Source organism: Eurosta solidaginis, chromosome 5 (assembly GCF_040869045.1).
Source record: "Eurosta solidaginis isolate ZX-2024a chromosome 5, ASM4086904v1, whole genome shotgun sequence".
NCBI lineage: Eukaryota > Metazoa > Arthropoda > Insecta > Diptera > Tephritidae > Eurosta > Eurosta solidaginis.
Window position 1 is genome coordinate 39,876,347 of NC_090323.1, and position 17,970 is coordinate 39,894,316.

At 36.3% G+C, this 17,970-nt stretch overlaps 1 protein-coding gene across 6 annotated transcripts in view; it reads right to left on the minus strand.

Moving 5' to 3' along the window:
• Nucleotides 1-17,970, minus strand: part of Mgat4a (alpha-1,3-mannosyl-glycoprotein 4-beta-N-acetylglucosaminyltransferase a) — a 62,502-nt gene that overhangs the window by 13,572 nt on the left and 30,960 nt on the right. The window lies entirely within an intron of this gene.

The following is a 17,970-nucleotide window of genomic DNA, read 5'->3' on the forward strand; positions in this document are numbered from 1 at the left end:
CTTTATTTAAGGAACATAAATATTGTGACGAATATTAGCATCACTAAGCTGTTAGTAAATAATCACAAAACAAAAAAAACATGAAGCAGCCACTCTTATGTACATGTACACATTAAAGCTAGCAACACTTATGTAGAAGGCGACCAAGAGCTATCTCACACACACAGATGTAGTCATTAGCCGAAGTAGTTACTCACACACACACACGCATATAACTAATTACCAAGCAGGAGATATAAGATTTCTAAAAGGTGAAACGTCTAGATCTTTGGAGACATGCGAATAAACCAATGGAGAATATAAAAGCAGCGCATGCTGAGAAGTCAGTAATCAGTTTTGATTTAAACACGCTATTGGTTGCGAAGTACATTTGTGAAGTACTACTCTCAAAGTAATCTTAATAAAGACCAGTTTGCAATACTAAATATTAGAGTGATTTATTCAACAATTTAGCGATTCGTACGTTTGCAGAAGGATTTCCCAAAATTCGTTACAATTTCACAAAATTCAATACAATATGTATTGTCGTTTGAGTGGAAGATCGCTCTATGTTGGCAGCCGATTCGAAAACGACCGCTGCCCTCCGTAAATGGTTGGTGCGGACGTTATAAATGCTAATTTTGTGAAAATCCTGACTTCTTGCAGATAACTCACTTTCATATTTTCCACTGTACACTTACGGTCAAAAAAAAAGTCGACGAAAGTTGTATCCTTGTTATGGTGCTTCCGCGGTCGCTACAGCTAAGCTACGTAACGAAACTTTTTAGTTCTTGTGCTGAACATTGATAGTGCCCTAGCTTGTTGGGTGATATTGTAAAGCGAGAAAGTTAATAAGTCCCTATCACTTTTTGTAAAACCGACAATAATAATTAATTCAAGTAATAGTGTAATGCATAAAGAAAAAATCTACATAATTGTATATAAGCGGCAAATCACGCGAAATATAAATAGCTTAGGCCAATTACATTACAAGGAATGACCCCTAAGGACATTCTGGACGAAATATATGGAACAGTGACTTTGTCCCCGTTAATGACTACCCGCCGAGCTGTTGTTGTTGTTGTTGTAGCGATAAGGTTGCTCCCCGAAGGCTTTGGGGAGTGTTATCGATGTGATGGCACTTTGCCGGATACAGATCCGGTACGCTCCGGTAACACAGCTCCATTAAGGTGCTATCCTGACCATCTCGGGAACGATTTATATGGCCACGGATTAGCTCATGTCTCCAGATTGGAATTTAAGTACGCTCCGCCCAATCCACAAGAAAGAATCAGCCTGCTTGATACCGCGTAAACAGTTCTATCAAGACTGAAGCCCATAGTCAACGAACTGATTGGACCTTATCAGTGCGGCTTCAGCTCTGGCTAATTTACTATCGACCAGAATTTCACGATGCATCAGATCCTCGAGAAGACTCACGATAAGAGAATCGACACCATTTTTTTGTCAACTACAGGACAGCCTTTGATAGCGCGAAAAGAAGTTGCTTTTATGCTGCTATGTCCGAATTTATGTTGTCTGGAAGGTTAGTAAGGATCTGCCATATGACGCTAAGCAACACATCCAGCTCCAATTTGATTGAGAAGGAAGGACCTCTCAGAGCCTTTCGAAATCAAATGAGGCTTCAGACAAGACAATTCCCTTTCGTGCGATTTCGCTAACGTAGTGCTGAAGATGATAATTCTAGCAGCAGAACTAAACCGCGATGGTACAGTCTATTGTAAAAGCGTACAATTACTGGCATATGCTGATGATGTGACGAGACTCACAATTTATATGCCGACTTCGAACGGCATCTGTAACGCAAAGTTACATTTTCGTTGATACGCTCTTTGTGGCAGAAATACATTCGGAGTGTTTGCCAAACCACTACCGAGGGGACGACCCCGCTTACAAACTATTTTCTAAAGTTGCTTTTTCCGGGACCTTAACGCGGGACTTTCGGTGTGGTAGGAGAACATACTACCACCTCACCACGGAGGTCGCTGTTATTTTCTCTGTAATAGGGATTGTGATTTACCATACTAACAGCAAAGCGAATGCTATCGGAAACCTGTATGCTGGGTTTGGGTTTGCATAAAACCCCTATAAAAGAAACCTGAAGATAACAGCTTTTTCCAAGGTCATGTAACTGTTCCGATTAAGATCTTCAACGAAAGCCGTTGAAGTATCTTTAGTACTAAGGAGTGCCAGAACAAACGTCGTGTCATCGTTATATGGAATTGACATAAAAGCTTCGCATGTAACTTCTCCGCCAATTTGTGTATACTTCTACTAGGTGATAATCATTGAAAAGTTAACATCAGCGCACATTAAAAAGTCATTACCGCACGTTACGGTTGCGCCAATCTATCTGCATCATAGCCTCATACTAATTAGCAACAATGAAAATTATCTATTATTCTATCTTGATAGGTTGGTAGTGTTAATATTATCATAAATACAATTTATGGGAAATAGAAATTTGTTTTTTAATAATAAAACAAAAACAAGTAAGGAAGGCTAAGTTCGGGTGTAACCGAACAGTACATACTCAGCTGAGAGCTTTGGAGACAAAATAAGGGAAAATCACCATGTAGGAAAATGAACCTAGGGTAACCCTGGAATGTGTTTTGTTGACATGGGTATCAAATGGAAGGTCTTAAAGAGTATTTTAAAAGGGAGTGGGCCATAGTCCTATAGGTGGACGCCTTTTCGAGATATCGCCATAAAGGTGAACCAGGGCGAACCAGAACATCATCTGTCGGGTACCGCTAATTTATTTATACATATATGTAATACCACGAACAGTATTCCTGCCAAGATTCCAAGGGCTTTTTTTCGCCCTGCAGAACTTTTTATTTTTCTTCTACTTAATATGGTAGATGTTACACCCATTTTACAAAGTTTTTTCTAAAGTTATATTTTGCGTCAATAAACCAATCCAATTACCATGTTTCATCCCGTTTTTCGTATTTGGTATGGAACTACGACATTTTTTTAATTTTTCGTAGTCGGATTTCGGCCATTTTTAATACCAAGATAAAGTGAGCTCAGATAAGTACGTGAACTAAGTTTAGTAAAGATATATCGATTTTTGCTCAAGTTATCGTGTTAACGGCCGAGCGGAAGGACAGACGGTCGACTGTGTATAAAAACTTGGCGTGGTTTCAACCGATCGCCCATTTTCACAGAAAGCAGTTCTAGTCATAGAAGCTATGCCCTTACCAAATTTCACATGGATTGGTAAACTTTTGTTCGACTTATGGCATTAAAAGTATTCTAGACAAATTAAATGAAAAACGGCGGAGCCACGCCCATTTTGAAAATTTCTTTTGTTTTTGTATTTTATTGCACCATATCATTACTGGAGTTGAGTGTTGACATTATCTATATCTATAAATCTTATAAAATAAAGTCGCTAAATGCCATGTATGCACATAACTTCACACAGAATGCTCCGATTTTAAAACGGTTTTTTGCATTTGAAAGCTTAGCTACGTGAGATGGTACAATTAATATAATTTGAAGATATATATTATAGGGGCGTGGCAAATTACCAAAATGTAGTAAAAATCATAAAATGTTTTTTTACACAGCTATAACTCATAAACGGATGGATGGATTTAAAAAATTCTACTTTTCAGTAAAACTTTGAAATATTTACCTTCGATGTGCATCAAAAAAAAAATACTTGATTCCTTTCTTATATCAGCCAAATTGTTTAAACAAAATTAACATTTTTACCAAAAAATTCGTGTGTGATTGTTCGGTGTCAACTGTTCGCGCTAATTGCTTTTGAGTTAGGTATGACGCAACACATACGTACGTACATATGCAGCATTCGCTGCGTTATTTAACTTCGGGCGTAGGTTTATAGGTATGTATGGATGTACATCACTACATAGTATAAAACAAAGTCGCTTTTGCTGTCCCTATGTCCCTTTGAATGCTTAAACGTTTAAAAATACGCAACAGATTTCGATGCGCTTTTTTTTAATAGATAAAGAGTGATTTAAGAGGAACGGATGACTATATTTGGCTGAAAATTGGTGGAGGGGTAGCTTAGAACCAGGAGACAAACATAGGATAATTTTCATCCCGTTCTGGCTAGGGTCTTGAGATCAAAGCGTGGACCTGGGTAATCCTGGGATATGTTTGTACAATATGGGTATCAAATGGAAGCTGTTTATGAGTACTTTGATACGGGGTATTTTTCGTACCCGCGGGTAACTAGGGTATCGAGATATAAGCGAAAACGTGGACGCGGGTACACCTGAAGATAACAGCTTTTTCCAAGGTCATGTAACTGTTCCGATTAAGATCTTCAACGAAAGCCGTTGAAGTATCTTTAGTACTAAGGAGTGCCAGAACAAACGTCGTGTCATCGTCATATGGAATTGACATAAAAGCTTCGCATGTAACTTCTCCGCCAATTTGTGTATACTTCTACTAGGTGATAATCATTGAAAAGTTAACATCAGCGCACATTAAAAAGTCATTACCGCACGTTACGGTTGCGCCAATCTATCTGCATCATAGCCTCATACTAATTAGCAACAATGAAAATTATCTATTATTCTATCTTGATAGGTTGGTAGTGTTAATATTATCATAAATACAATTTATGGGAAATAGAAATTTGTTTTTTAATAATAAAACAAAAACAAGTAAGGAAGGCTAAGTTCGGGTGTAACCGAACAGTACATACTCAGCTGAGAGCTTTGGAGACAAAATAAGGGAAAATCACCATGTAGGAAAATGAACCTAGGGTAACCCTGGAATGTGTTTTGTTGACATGGGTATCAAATGGAAGGTCTTAAAGAGTATTTTAAAAGGGAGTGGGCCATAGTCCTATAGGTGGACGCCTTTTCGAGATATCGCCATAAAGGTGAACCAGGGCGAACCAGAACATCATCTGTCGGGTACCGCTAATTTATTTATACATATATGTAATACCACGAACAGTATTCCTGCCAAGATTCCAAGGGCTTTTTTTCGCCCTGCAGAACTTTTTATTTTTCTTCTACTTAATATGGTAGATGTTACACCCATTTTACAAAGTTTTTTCTAAAGTTATATTTTGCGTCAATAAACCAATCCAATTACCATGTTTCATCCCGTTTTTCGTATTTGGTATGGAACTACGACATTTTTTTAATTTTTCGTAGTCGGATTTCGGCCATTTTTAATACCAAGATAAAGTGAGCTCAGATAAGTACGTGAACTAAGTTTAGTAAAGATATATCGATTTTTGCTCAAGTTATCGTGTTAACGGCCGAGCGGAAGGACAGACGGTCGACTGTGTATAAAAACTTGGCGTGGTTTCAACCGATCGCCCATTTTCACAGAAAGCAGTTCTAGTCATAGAAGCTATGCCCTTACCAAATTTCACATGGATTGGTAAACTTTTGTTCGACTTATGGCATTAAAAGTATTCTAGACAAATTAAATGAAAAACGGCGGAGCCACGCCCATTTTGAAAATTTCTTTTGTTTTTGTATTTTATTGCACCATATCATTACTGGAGTTGAGTGTTGACATTATCTATATCTATAAATCTTATAAAATAAAGTCGCTAAATGCCATGTATGCACATAACTTCACACAGAATGCTCCGATTTTAAAACGGTTTTTTGCATTTGAAAGCTTAGCTACGTGAGATGGTACAATTAATATAATTTGAAGATATATATTATAGGGGCGTGGCAAATTACCAAAATGTAGTAAAAATCATAAAATGTTTTTTTACACAGCTATAACTCATAAACGGATGGATGGATTTAAAAAATTCTACTTTTCAGTAAAACTTTGAAATATTTACCTTCGATGTGCATCAAAAAAAAAATACTTGATTCCTTTCTTATATCAGCCAAATTGTTTAAACAAAATTAACATTTTTACCAAAAAATTCGTGTGTGATTGTTCGGTGTCAACTGTTCGCGCTAATTGCTTTTGAGTTAGGTATGACGCAACACATACGTACGTACATATGCAGCATTCGCTGCGTTATTTAACTTCGGGCGTAGGTTTATAGGTATGTATGGATGTACATCACTACATAGTATAAAACAAAGTCGCTTTTGCTGTCCCTATGTCCCTTTGAATGCTTAAACGTTTAAAAATACGCAACAGATTTCGATGCGCTTTTTTTTAATAGATAAAGAGTGATTTAAGAGGAACGGATGACTATATTTGGCTGAAAATTGGTGGAGGGGTAGCTTAGAACCAGGAGACAAACATAGGATAATTTTCATCCCGTTCTGGCTAGGGTCTTGAGATCAAAGCGTGGACCTGGGTAATCCTGGGATATGTTTGTACAATATGGGTATCAAATGGAAGCTGTTTATGAGTACTTTGATACGGGGTATTTTTCGTACCCGCGGGTAACTAGGGTATCGAGATATAAGCGAAAACGTGGACGCGGGTACACCTAGAATGTGTTTGTAGAATATGGATAACAAATGAAAGCTGTTGATGAGCGACTTAGTAATGGGTAGTTTTCATACATATTGGTGACTAGGGTCTCGAGATATATGCCAAAACGTGAACCCTGGTACCCCTAGAATGTGTTTATACAATATGGATAACAAATGTTGAGTGCTTTAGCACAGGGTAAATTTCATACCTATTTGTGACTAGCGTCTCGAGATATATGCCAAAACGTGGATCAGGGTAATACTAGGATGTGTTTTTACATTATGGGTATCAAAGTGAAGCTGTTGATGTGTGCTATAGTACAGGGTAGTTTTCATACCTACTGGTGACTATTTTCTCGATATATAGGCCAAAACGTGGACCCGGACACTCCTAGAATGTGTGTGTAATATGTATATCAAATGAAAGCTGTTGCTGAAAGCTTTAAAGTAATTTTCATTGTGATATTCGATTTAGTCGCATCAACCTGGCAATACTGATAAATATGCGTGCGAAGCCGAAATAAATACATGAATTAATAATACCCACATACCTATTTACATATGTCCTATTCGATTTGCCTGAAATTTGGTATATAAATTTGCCTATATTAGTATTCACGATGCTTTTTTCCGGGAAGTATACCAGAGACGGACTGGGACTGGGATTAGGACTGGGACTGAGACTGACACTCGGAGTGGGACTAGGACTGAGACTCGAAATGGGACTGGAACAAAATACATACCACCATCTGGGACTGGCAATAAGGGATGAAGAAGAATGGGAAAAACTTGAGAGAAGAGAAAAGAGGGAAGGATAAGGAGACTGAGAAAGAGATATAGTGAGACGAAAATAGAGATAGATGAAGCGAAAAAGACGGAGGGAGGAGTGAATAAAATGATTAAGAAGAAGTGCAGAGGGGAGGGCAGAGTTAGAGAAAAGGCTTATTAAAATGTACGCAGGTAGATCAAATTTAGGGCAGAACAACGTCCGACGGGTCTGCTAGTTATATATAAACAAATAAAAAAATTGCAATAAAATAACATAAAATAAACTGAGATATAACCTATCCTATGTGGGGTGTCCGGGTCCACGTTTTGGCCTATATATCGAGACAATAGTCACCAGTAGGTATGAAAACTACCCTGTACTAAGCACACATCAACAGCTTCACTTTGATACCCATAATGTAAAAACACATCCTAGTATTACCCTGATCCACGTTTTGGCATATATCTCGAGACGCTAGTCACAAATAGGTATGAAATTTACCCTGTACTAAAGCACTCATCAACAGCTTTCATTTGTTATCCATATTGTATAAACACATTCTAGGGGTACCCGGGATCACGTTTTGGCCTATATCTCAAGACCCTAGTCACCAATATGTATGAAAACTACCCATTACTAAAGCACTCATCAACAGCTTTCATTTTCTATCCATATTCTACAAACACATACTAGGGGTACCCGGGTTCACGTTTTGGCATATATCTCGAGACCCTAGTCACCAATAGGTATGAAAACTACCCTGTACTAAGCACACATCAACAGCTTCCATTTGATACCCATATTGTACAAACATATCCCAGGATTACCCAGGTCCACGTTTTGATCTCAAGACCCTAGCCAGAACGGGATAAAAATTATCCTTTGTTTGTCTCCTGGTTCTAAGCTACCCCTCCACCAATTTTCGGCCAAATATATTCATCCGTTGCTTCCTCTTCAATCACTCTTTATCTATTAAAAAAAAAAGCGCATCAAAATCTGTTGCGTATTTTTAAACGTTTAAGCATTCAAAGGGACATAGGGACAGAAAAAGCGACTTTGTTTTATACTATGTAGTGATGTACATCCATACATACCTATAAACCTACGCCCGATGTTAAATAACGCAGCGAATGCTGTATATGTACGTACGTATGTGTTGCATCATACCTAACTCAAAAGCAATTAGCGCGAACAGTTGACACCGAACAATCACACACGAATTTTTTGGTAAAAATGTTAATTTTGTTTAAACAATTTGGCTGATATAAGAAAGGAATCAAGTATTTTTTTTTTTTTTGATGCACATCGAAGGTAAATATTTCAAAGTTTTACTGAAAAGTAGAACTTTTTAAATCCATCCATCCGTTTATGAGTTATAGCTGTGTAAACAAAAATTTTATGATTTTTTACTACATTTTGGCAATTTGCCACGCTCCTATAATATATATCTTCAAATTATATTAACTGTAGCATCTCACGTAGCTAAGCTTACAAATGCAAAAAACCGTTTTAAAATCGGAGCATTCTGTGTGAAGTTATGTGCATACATGGTATTTAGCGACTTTATTTTATAAGATTTATAGATAAAATGTTACGTATACGCAGTGGCACTCATACTTTCAGGTGGTGCGGATATACTTCCGTGTAATTGCTTGGTGTTTAATTAAACAACCTGCTCATCAATAAAAATAGTATAGCGAATGATTTCAAGTATAGCACATGACCAGGCCCGCCGAGTGGTTGGGGGGGGGGGGGGGGGGGGGGGGGGGGGGGCTGGTGGTTTCTGAGGGGTCCCGCGATTTAGAGGTACTATGCAATTTTTTTTTTAATTCAGGAGAGTCTTTAGTTGTTCCATGTACAATTTTTAAGCCAAATTTCAAAAGCAACGAAAATCTGCATTTCGTTTTAATATTATAGTGGTGTGAAAAATAAAAATATATATATATATAAAAAGGGTAAAATGTGTGTTAGTTGGTCGCCGGTGTTTGAAGAGATGCGTCGGTCGATTTTGTTCAAACTTTCACAAAAGTTGCGTAAACTTCACGCGGTGGTTACTTACTACATAGGTTTGGTTGCGATCGACGCACAGGGTCTCGAGATATAGGCCGAAACGTGGACCCGAGTACCGCTATAATGTGTTTATAGAATATGGATAACAAATAAAAGCTGTTGATGAGTGCTTTAGTAGAGGGTAATTTTCATACCCCTGGGTGACTAGGGTCTCGAGATATAGGCCAAAACGTGGGCCAGTGAATGTCTAGACAGTGCTTATACAATATGGATATCAAATGAAAGCTGTTGTTGAGTGCTTTAATACAGAGTAATATATTATCCAGAGACGGACTGGGACTGGGATAAGGACTAGGACTGGGTCTGAGACTCGGAGTGGGACTGGGACTGGAATAAAATACATACCACCCTCTGGGTCAGGCAATAAGGGATGCAGAAGAATGAGAAGGAATTGAGAGAAGAGAAAAGAGAGAAGAGAGAAGGAGATTGAGAAAGACATAGAATGAGGCGAAGATGGAGATAGATGAAGCGAAAAAGACGGAGGGAGGAGTGAATAAAAGGATTAGGAAAAAGTGAAGAGGGGGGGAGGGCAGAGTCAGACGGAAAAAGCTTATTAAAATGTATGCAGATAGGCCAAATTTAGGGCAGGACAACGTCTGTCGGGTCTTCTAGTTTATTTATATATTGTAAAGATATTTTTTTTTTAATTTGACTTAAAAAATTTTGCTTTAAACTGGGCGTGTTCGTCATCCCGTTTTGCTAATTTTTATCTCGAGCATATATAGTAATAGGAAGCTTGCCAAACTTTTAAATTACCTTCTTTTAAAAGTGGGCGGTGCCACGCCCACTGCCCAAAATTTGACTAATTTTCTATTCTGCGTAATAAGGTCAACAAACCTACCAATTTTCATCGCTTTATCCGTCTTTGGTAATGAATTATCGCATTTTTTCGGTTTTTCGAAATTTTCGATATCGAAAAAGTGGGCGTGGTTATATTCCGATTTTGTTCATTTTAAATAGCGATCTGGTATGAGTGCCCAGGAACTTACATACCGAATTTCATCGAGATACCTCAAAATTTACTCAAGTTATCATGTTAAAGGACAGACGGACGGACGGACATGGCTAAATGAATTTCTTTTTTCGCTAAGATCATTTTGATATATAGAGGTCTCTATCTATCTCGATTAGTTTATGCCGTTACGGGATACTGTTATGCGAACAAAATGAATATACTCTGTTGGCTCTGCTCAGCTGAGTATAATGAAAATATTGACCCTTATTCCCAATGGTATGATTGGGCAATTCACAAGTGTCGTTTCATGTAAAATTTTAAGGCTTCAGTTGCTTTCATGGTTTCTAGTATAAAATCTGATTAGGAATACCACATATGGCGAATAGGAGACCCTTTGAATTGCCTAAATATCATTTTAGACAAATTTTAAACGGCAAGATAAAGTTTTTATTCGTCAAAACTGAGAATTTATTCGGTTTTTGCTAATGTTATCGGTTATTTAGGCCGAGCTTCGTAGAACGACATCTGCAAGGCATATGAATTTTCACTGAGAATCTTCCCCTGGAAGGAAAACACTCGGAGTATTTGCCAAATCACTGCCGAGGAGCGACGCCGCTTAAAAAAACGTCTTCTAATTGACAAAACCTATTTTCTAAATTTTCGATGTTGCGTTGCCCATGAGTTGAACACAGGACCTTCGGTTTCTTGGAGAAAGGTACACGCGCTATTATAGCTGTAAAACTATTGATGGCACTATCGATACTTTTATTTTTGGAAAACCATTTTTTTTTTCAAGCGATAGTCGATAGTTTCGGTGACTTTTTTAGGAAAATTTCTCTAAGTTTACATACAACATACATTCTTGCATTTGCGAATCTTTTTTCTTCAAACCTTTTAATGGGATGGCTGATCCGCACCAAATTTTTACAGCGTTAAAGCAATGGCAAGCGCTAATTTGAAAAGATAGGTACTATCCGGATTTTTGTTGCTGCTTTAACCACATAAACACTCGCAGGAGGTTATGGATATGAATCCGAACCTGTTCCAATGGAGCAATTTGTTTCACCTACCGAGCTTTCGAGTCGCCTCAATTTGTTTATCTGTGTTATTTAGAGTAGTCCCCATAAATCAAATAAAATATTTTCTTTCTAGTCTCAACCTTTCAAACGGTCTATATACAAAGGTCCCGAACTAAAATTTATATATGAAATCATCTACTTGCTACATAGCTATGGACTTCGACTTTTAGATATGAAAATAGTTATTTAAATCCATAAGAAAACAGCAACTTTGAGCGCTGTGCGACATCCTTACACCGACTCCAACCGGGACCAAAATATATATGTGATATTTTTGGGCCCCCATGTATAAACATATACAGTGGTGGAAGTAGAGAAAATCGTTTATGTGATTTAAAAGAACCACCCTAATGTTTATACTAGAAACATAATCTGCGTTGAATTAACCAGGGGCGGAAACTGTTATTCCTTTTATAATATAATTCCTTGCAAAACTATTAATTTTGGACTTTTAATATATTTGGATCAAGATAAAAATTATTTTCGGATTTTTATTACCTGAGAACTCAAACATTTTCACCTAGGAAAATTTTTAGACCCGGACTCTTCCGTCCCTGGAATTAACAATACGATAGTCTACGATACTATCGAAAACTATCGATAGTATTATTCAAACTATAGAAAACATCGAGTGGCGTCACTATCTATAATTTTGCAGGTCCAACCGCTATTCTCTATAACGATCTTTTTATACTCAACGTGCTTTGCACACAGAGTATATTAACTTTGATTGGATAACGGTTGGTTGTACAGGTATAAAGGAATCGAGATAGATATAGACTTCCATATATCAAAATAATCATCAGTATCGAAAAAATTTTTATTGAGCCATGTCCGTCCGCCTGTCCGTCGTTAACACGACTAAATATTGAGATATCTTCACCAAATTTGGTACACGAGCTTATCTGGACCCAGAATAGATTGGTATTGAAAATGAGTGAAATCGGGTGATAACCACGCCCACTTTTTATATATATAACATTTTGTAAAACACAAAAAACCTGATTATTTAATAAATAATACACCTAGAATGTTGAAATTTGACGTGTGAACTGATATTGACTCTTGATACAAATTTGAAAACAATTTTTTAAATGGGCGTGGCACCGGCCACTTGTGACAAAATCAATTTTGCAAATATTATTAATCATAAATCAAAAATCCTTAAACCTATCGTAACAAAAAAATGCCTTTACTATAAGTAAAGCTTTGAAAGAAAATTAACGAAATCGGTTAAGGACCACGCCCAATTTTATATAAAAGATTTTTAAAAGGGTTGTGGACGAATAAAATAAGCTATATCTTTGCAAAAAAAAGCTTTATATCAATGGTATTTCATTTCCCAAGTGGATTTATAACAATAAATAGGAAAAACTTCAAATTTTAAAAAATGGGCGTGGCACCGGATCGTAATAAAATTGGGTACACAGATGTTCCCTATAGCAGGAAATATTTCTAGAAAAAATGGACGAAATCGGTTAAAGACAACGCCCACTTTTATATAAAAGATTTTTAAAAGGGTCGTAGACGAAAATAATAAGCTATATCTTAGCTTTGTATCTATAGAATTTTTCTTTCTAAAATTAATTATAGCATTAAATTGAAAAACACTAAAATTTTTGAAAATGGGTGTGGCATCGCCCCTTTTATGACTAAAAACTTGTCTATGCTTTGGGAGCCATAACTCCAAGAAAAATTAACATATCGTTATGAAATTGTGTAGACATATTTTCCTTATAGCAGAAAATATTTCTAGCAAAAATGGGCGGGATCGGTTTAAGACCACGGCAACTTAGATATAAAACAAGTTTAAAAGGGTCATAGACTAGAATAATAAGCTATAACTTAGCAAAAAATAGTCTTGAATCAATGATATTTCACTTATCAAGTTTTTTTGTAAGAGGAAATGGAGAGACATTTTTTTTTAAACAGGCGGTGCCTCGTGTTATGTAGAAAAGTAATTTGTCTGAAATGAAATGTGCAATTGAAGCTCACGCTGAGTATATAATGTTCGGTTACACCCGAACTTACACTGAAAGAAATGGTGCTAGTAAAATCAACAGATCGGTTCTGTTGTTCTTCACTTAACGGAGATTCGGTGAAATTGATCGAATTATGGTTAATTCGACCGAGTTCTTTGCGAAGCGAACAAATTAGTTTAGTCATTTCAACAGAAGAGAAATTGTCGCTCTTAAGTTAACAAAATTTTGTAATATTGACAGATTCCTAATCAATCTAACTGATTTTTCTGTTAACACAACTGATTTTACAGGTCATTTCAACGGCGACCAACTGTCAATACATGAGCAAATTTCAAAGAGAATTTTACGCTCACTGCGCTCTCTACTTTGTACTTATGACGATGGTGCCACTTGTTAAAAAAAACCAAAATAAGAAAACCATCAAATCGAAAAAACACACAAAATGGGAAAACAATAAAAAACTAGTTTTTCAGTTATCAATACAAAACGAAAAAACCCTTTTTTGAATTTACTTTGCAAAAAATTATGAGATACCGGGACACCTATTTATCGGGTACAATTCTGCAACTTCTCGTCCAAGCGAAATGCAAAATTGCGCCCTCTTGTTGCGAAAGTTATGCTTGAACGAACAGGATTTTTTCAAAGTTAGTAACATTTTGTTCAAGTTTTTATGAATTTTCACTCACGCGAACGAATCTAATAAGATAATAAAAAAAACATCCTTTTTTAATGTTGGTGTTTCCGACAAAATAAAAGTTTGAGTTGTTTTGGAATCGTTTCAACTTAAAGTGTTACGAAAATTAAACTTGCCGAATTACATGTAAAGTTACTCCAGTGGTGAAATACCTTCCTGCGATTTTGTTCTTTACTTTTCTATAACTTACAAGTTCTCTTTTTAAAATGTTACGTCAAACATTTATACTACAAGCTTTGTTCGAAACAATCAAGTGTGGCAACTACATGCGAGAGAATAAATTGAGATTGAGCTGAGCTGCAACTGAAAGAATTGAGAATCAGTTTTGTGACCAGTGTTGTCACTTCTAAAATCTATTTAGTGGTAGATTTTCAAAAAAAAAGGGTGGTAGATATCCTAAAAATAGTGGTAGAATTTTCAAAAACATAACCAATTTTTTTCAAATTATTATTATTCAACCATTAAAACGAACATAACAACTTCAAGTGCATTAACAACATACATATAAACATCTGTATGAAGAGTAGGTGTATTATGTTATGTATGTGTTATGTTGTTATGTTCGTTTTAATGGTTGAATAATAATAATAATATACATTGTGTGTACTATATAGGCTTTAGACCTTATCAAATAAAAAGATATAATTAAATAATAGTGGGACTCTCGCGTTTTTTTTTTTTTTATAAACTATTTGAATAAGTATCAAAGAACTACCCTGTATGGATTACGTGTTCCATTTTCTTCATGTTGGAGTACTCTAACAATACTCCTTTGCAATGCGTTTGCGGACCACCATCAGCCGATCATTGCTCGTTTTTTTAACGACCGTGATCACGACACGATGACGATCGAACAGAGTTTCCAAAAGTAAAATATTGCATACAAATAGCTGATAATAAAATTTTACTGTGGCAACTCTAATAAAATACAACCACGCACTGGTTTTATGTATACATACTATAGTATAGAGAAATATTAGTTTATTCACGCAAATGCTAAATAACATAAGAATATTCGTAGAATAAAATATAAAAATTGTATTGCTCCTCTTCATTTACTTTCATTTTAAATTAAATTCACTCCGATAATTCTTTCTGACATAATTCCTCTTTAGTACTTTGGCATATGATCCTCTGTGGGTGCTCCATGGAGTACTACAGTGAAAGTACTTTGGAAAGTACTCTCACGTATGTACTCTATGGAATACTCACAAACAAAGCGAGAGTGGGATCACCCACTCCTCTCCTAGGACATCGCAATGTTAATTGGAGCACATTTTTTGTATGAATACAGATTAGTTTTGGAACACTCCTATACTCCTAAAGGAGTATTCCTTACACTATTTATGGAGTACTCGCGTTTTTTGAAGGGTAGTCTTAAAAGCTTGAAAATTTTTTACTACAAAAACTTTAACAGCTGAAATTGATAATCAAATGCGAACTACCGACCTAGAACTTTAACAAACCATGCGACGATCTACGCATAAATAAATATGTGAAATGTGTATGCGCAATAACATAAACATAATGACCTTTTAATATATGCAACATATTTTTCCATTTTACTAAGATTTCTTGTTTTACCTCTGTCTTTAGCTTCTTCTTTCCAATAATGATCACAATCAGACCAATTCTAAATATTCTCGCGGAATTTTGTTCTGGCGGATTTTTTTATTCCCGCGGAAAAATTCCTCCAATTCTTTTCTCCTAGGTAGAAAAATAATTGGGGAATAGGAATTTCGAATTTTCGAAGTCAGCTGTTTTGTCAATTGAAATTTCGTTGCGCATTTCTTATTTTGTTTAAAAAATTGTAAAGTTTAATTATTGTTACCAATTTGTTTGAAATTAAGAAGTAAGGTATAAACAATGCACATTATTGCATTTCATGTGGTATTCACTGAAATGAGTAATGAATTGGTGCCACAGCAACATCAACATAGAAGCGAGCATAAGAAGAAGACCGGCGGGATAACACAAATCCGCCGGAGTTGCCTGCATTCATTCTGCAAAGCAATTTTCTGGCGGCCAAGTCGAGTTGAGTTCGCCTTTCGCCATATGCCAAAACCTATTTAAGCCTTCTTAAAAAATCCTTGCGCAATTTCTGGATGGCTGCATCAAATATGCGAAGAGCTCTTCCATTGCTTATGATATATTTTTCGACTTAAAATAAAGAATATTGTGGTTGTTGTTGTTGTATTAACAGTGAGAATATTGTGGTAGAATGTAAATACATATTTTAGCACAAATTTGTACAAATAAGTGTTCTTTCTTAAAATAACCAATTTCCTTTAACTACTTTGATGCATTCCCTTTAATTTAACAAGTGAAAAAACTCCTATGAAATGGCAAAGAAATCTCCCTCTCCCTCACATTCATAATACCTACTTTTCTCTCATAACCGGTTTCCGCTTTTTCGAACATTGTTCAGAATAGGAGGAAAGGGAGAAGTGAAAAAACTCACAAGGAATTTTTATTTAGAATACGAGGAATGGAAGAAGGGAAAAAACTCGCACGGAATTTTCGTTTAGAATTGGGCTGAATAAGATTTCTTTGATTTTAAATTTGTTACATTTCGTTGTCAGATGTCGCTCAACTTATACAGAGTGTGCTTTACGTTTAAAGCGGGAGTCATTGGTGCCGTATGTCGTATCGCTGTAGCCGTATCCCTAACGTAATCAACTGTTTATCGTTACGACGGTAAACCAAAAACCAATTGGTTGGCTACGATACGGTTACGACCTTAGCGGCACCAATAATCGATTGCATTGATTCTCATAAGGTTGGTCGAATCAGCTGTTAAAAGGTTACCGATACGGTTACCGATAAAGCACCAATGTCTCCAGCTTAATTTTTAACATGCTTAAAACCCAAATTTTAGGTAATTGTGAGCAACTTAAAGAATATAGTCAAATTCAGGCAAATAAAAAAGTGGTAGATTTTTAAAAAAAGAGGTAGCAGTGGTAGATCCGGATTTTAGCCTAAATAGTGGTAGATCTAACACTATAGTGGTAGAGTGACAATACTGTTTGTGACAACTATTTTCATTTCTATATTAATATGTATGTATATGTAGCAAGCATGCGTATTTATGTATTCACATGTTTACGATTTTATATGGCGGCCGCCGTGGTGTGATGGTAGCGTGCTCCGCCTACCACACCGAAGGCCCTGGGTTCACACCACGGGAAAAGCATCATCAAAATTTTAGAAACAAACTTTTTCAGTTAGAAGAAAAATTTTCGAAGCGGAGTCGCCCCTCGGCAGTGTTCGGCAAGCACTCCGAGTGTATTTCTGCCATGAAATGCTCTCAGTGAAAACTCATATGCCTTGCAGATGCCGTTCGGAGTCGGCATAAAACAAGTAGGTCGCGTCTCGCCAATTTGTAAGAAAAATTAAAAAGGAGCACGACGCAAATTGGAAGAGAAGTTCGGCCTAAAATCTCTTCGGAGGTTATCGCGCCTTACATTTATTTATTTATATGGTAACATAGGTACTTTCATACAAAGCTGTCGCAACAACTTTTTTGTTCATTTGATTTTTATCAACTTTACTCACTTAACGCAATTAATATTCCATCAATATCTCCAGAAGAGGTTCTTACATATTTAACTTCTTTGAAGGAATCTTATAAATACGGTCCTTATCTAATTCCCACATGTTTCCTCAAAAGATGTGCAGAACACATTTATCTGCCCCTAACTAATTTATTCAACATGTCCCTAAAACATGGAGTTTTTCATTCTGCTTGGAAGGAATCTTTTCTAATACCCCTCCACAAAAACGGCAGTAGGTCATGTATAGAAAATTATCGAGGAATTGCAAAATTGTCTACCATTCCAAAGGTGTTTGAAGCCATTGTTACTAATCAGCTAACATTTTCCATTTCTGCATTGATTGCAGACTCTCAACATGGATTCTGTAGAGGCAAATCTACCATTACCAACCTACTTGAAATCACAACGCATGTTTCTAATGGATTTAGAGAAAATCTTCACACCGATGTTATTTACACTGATTTCAGTA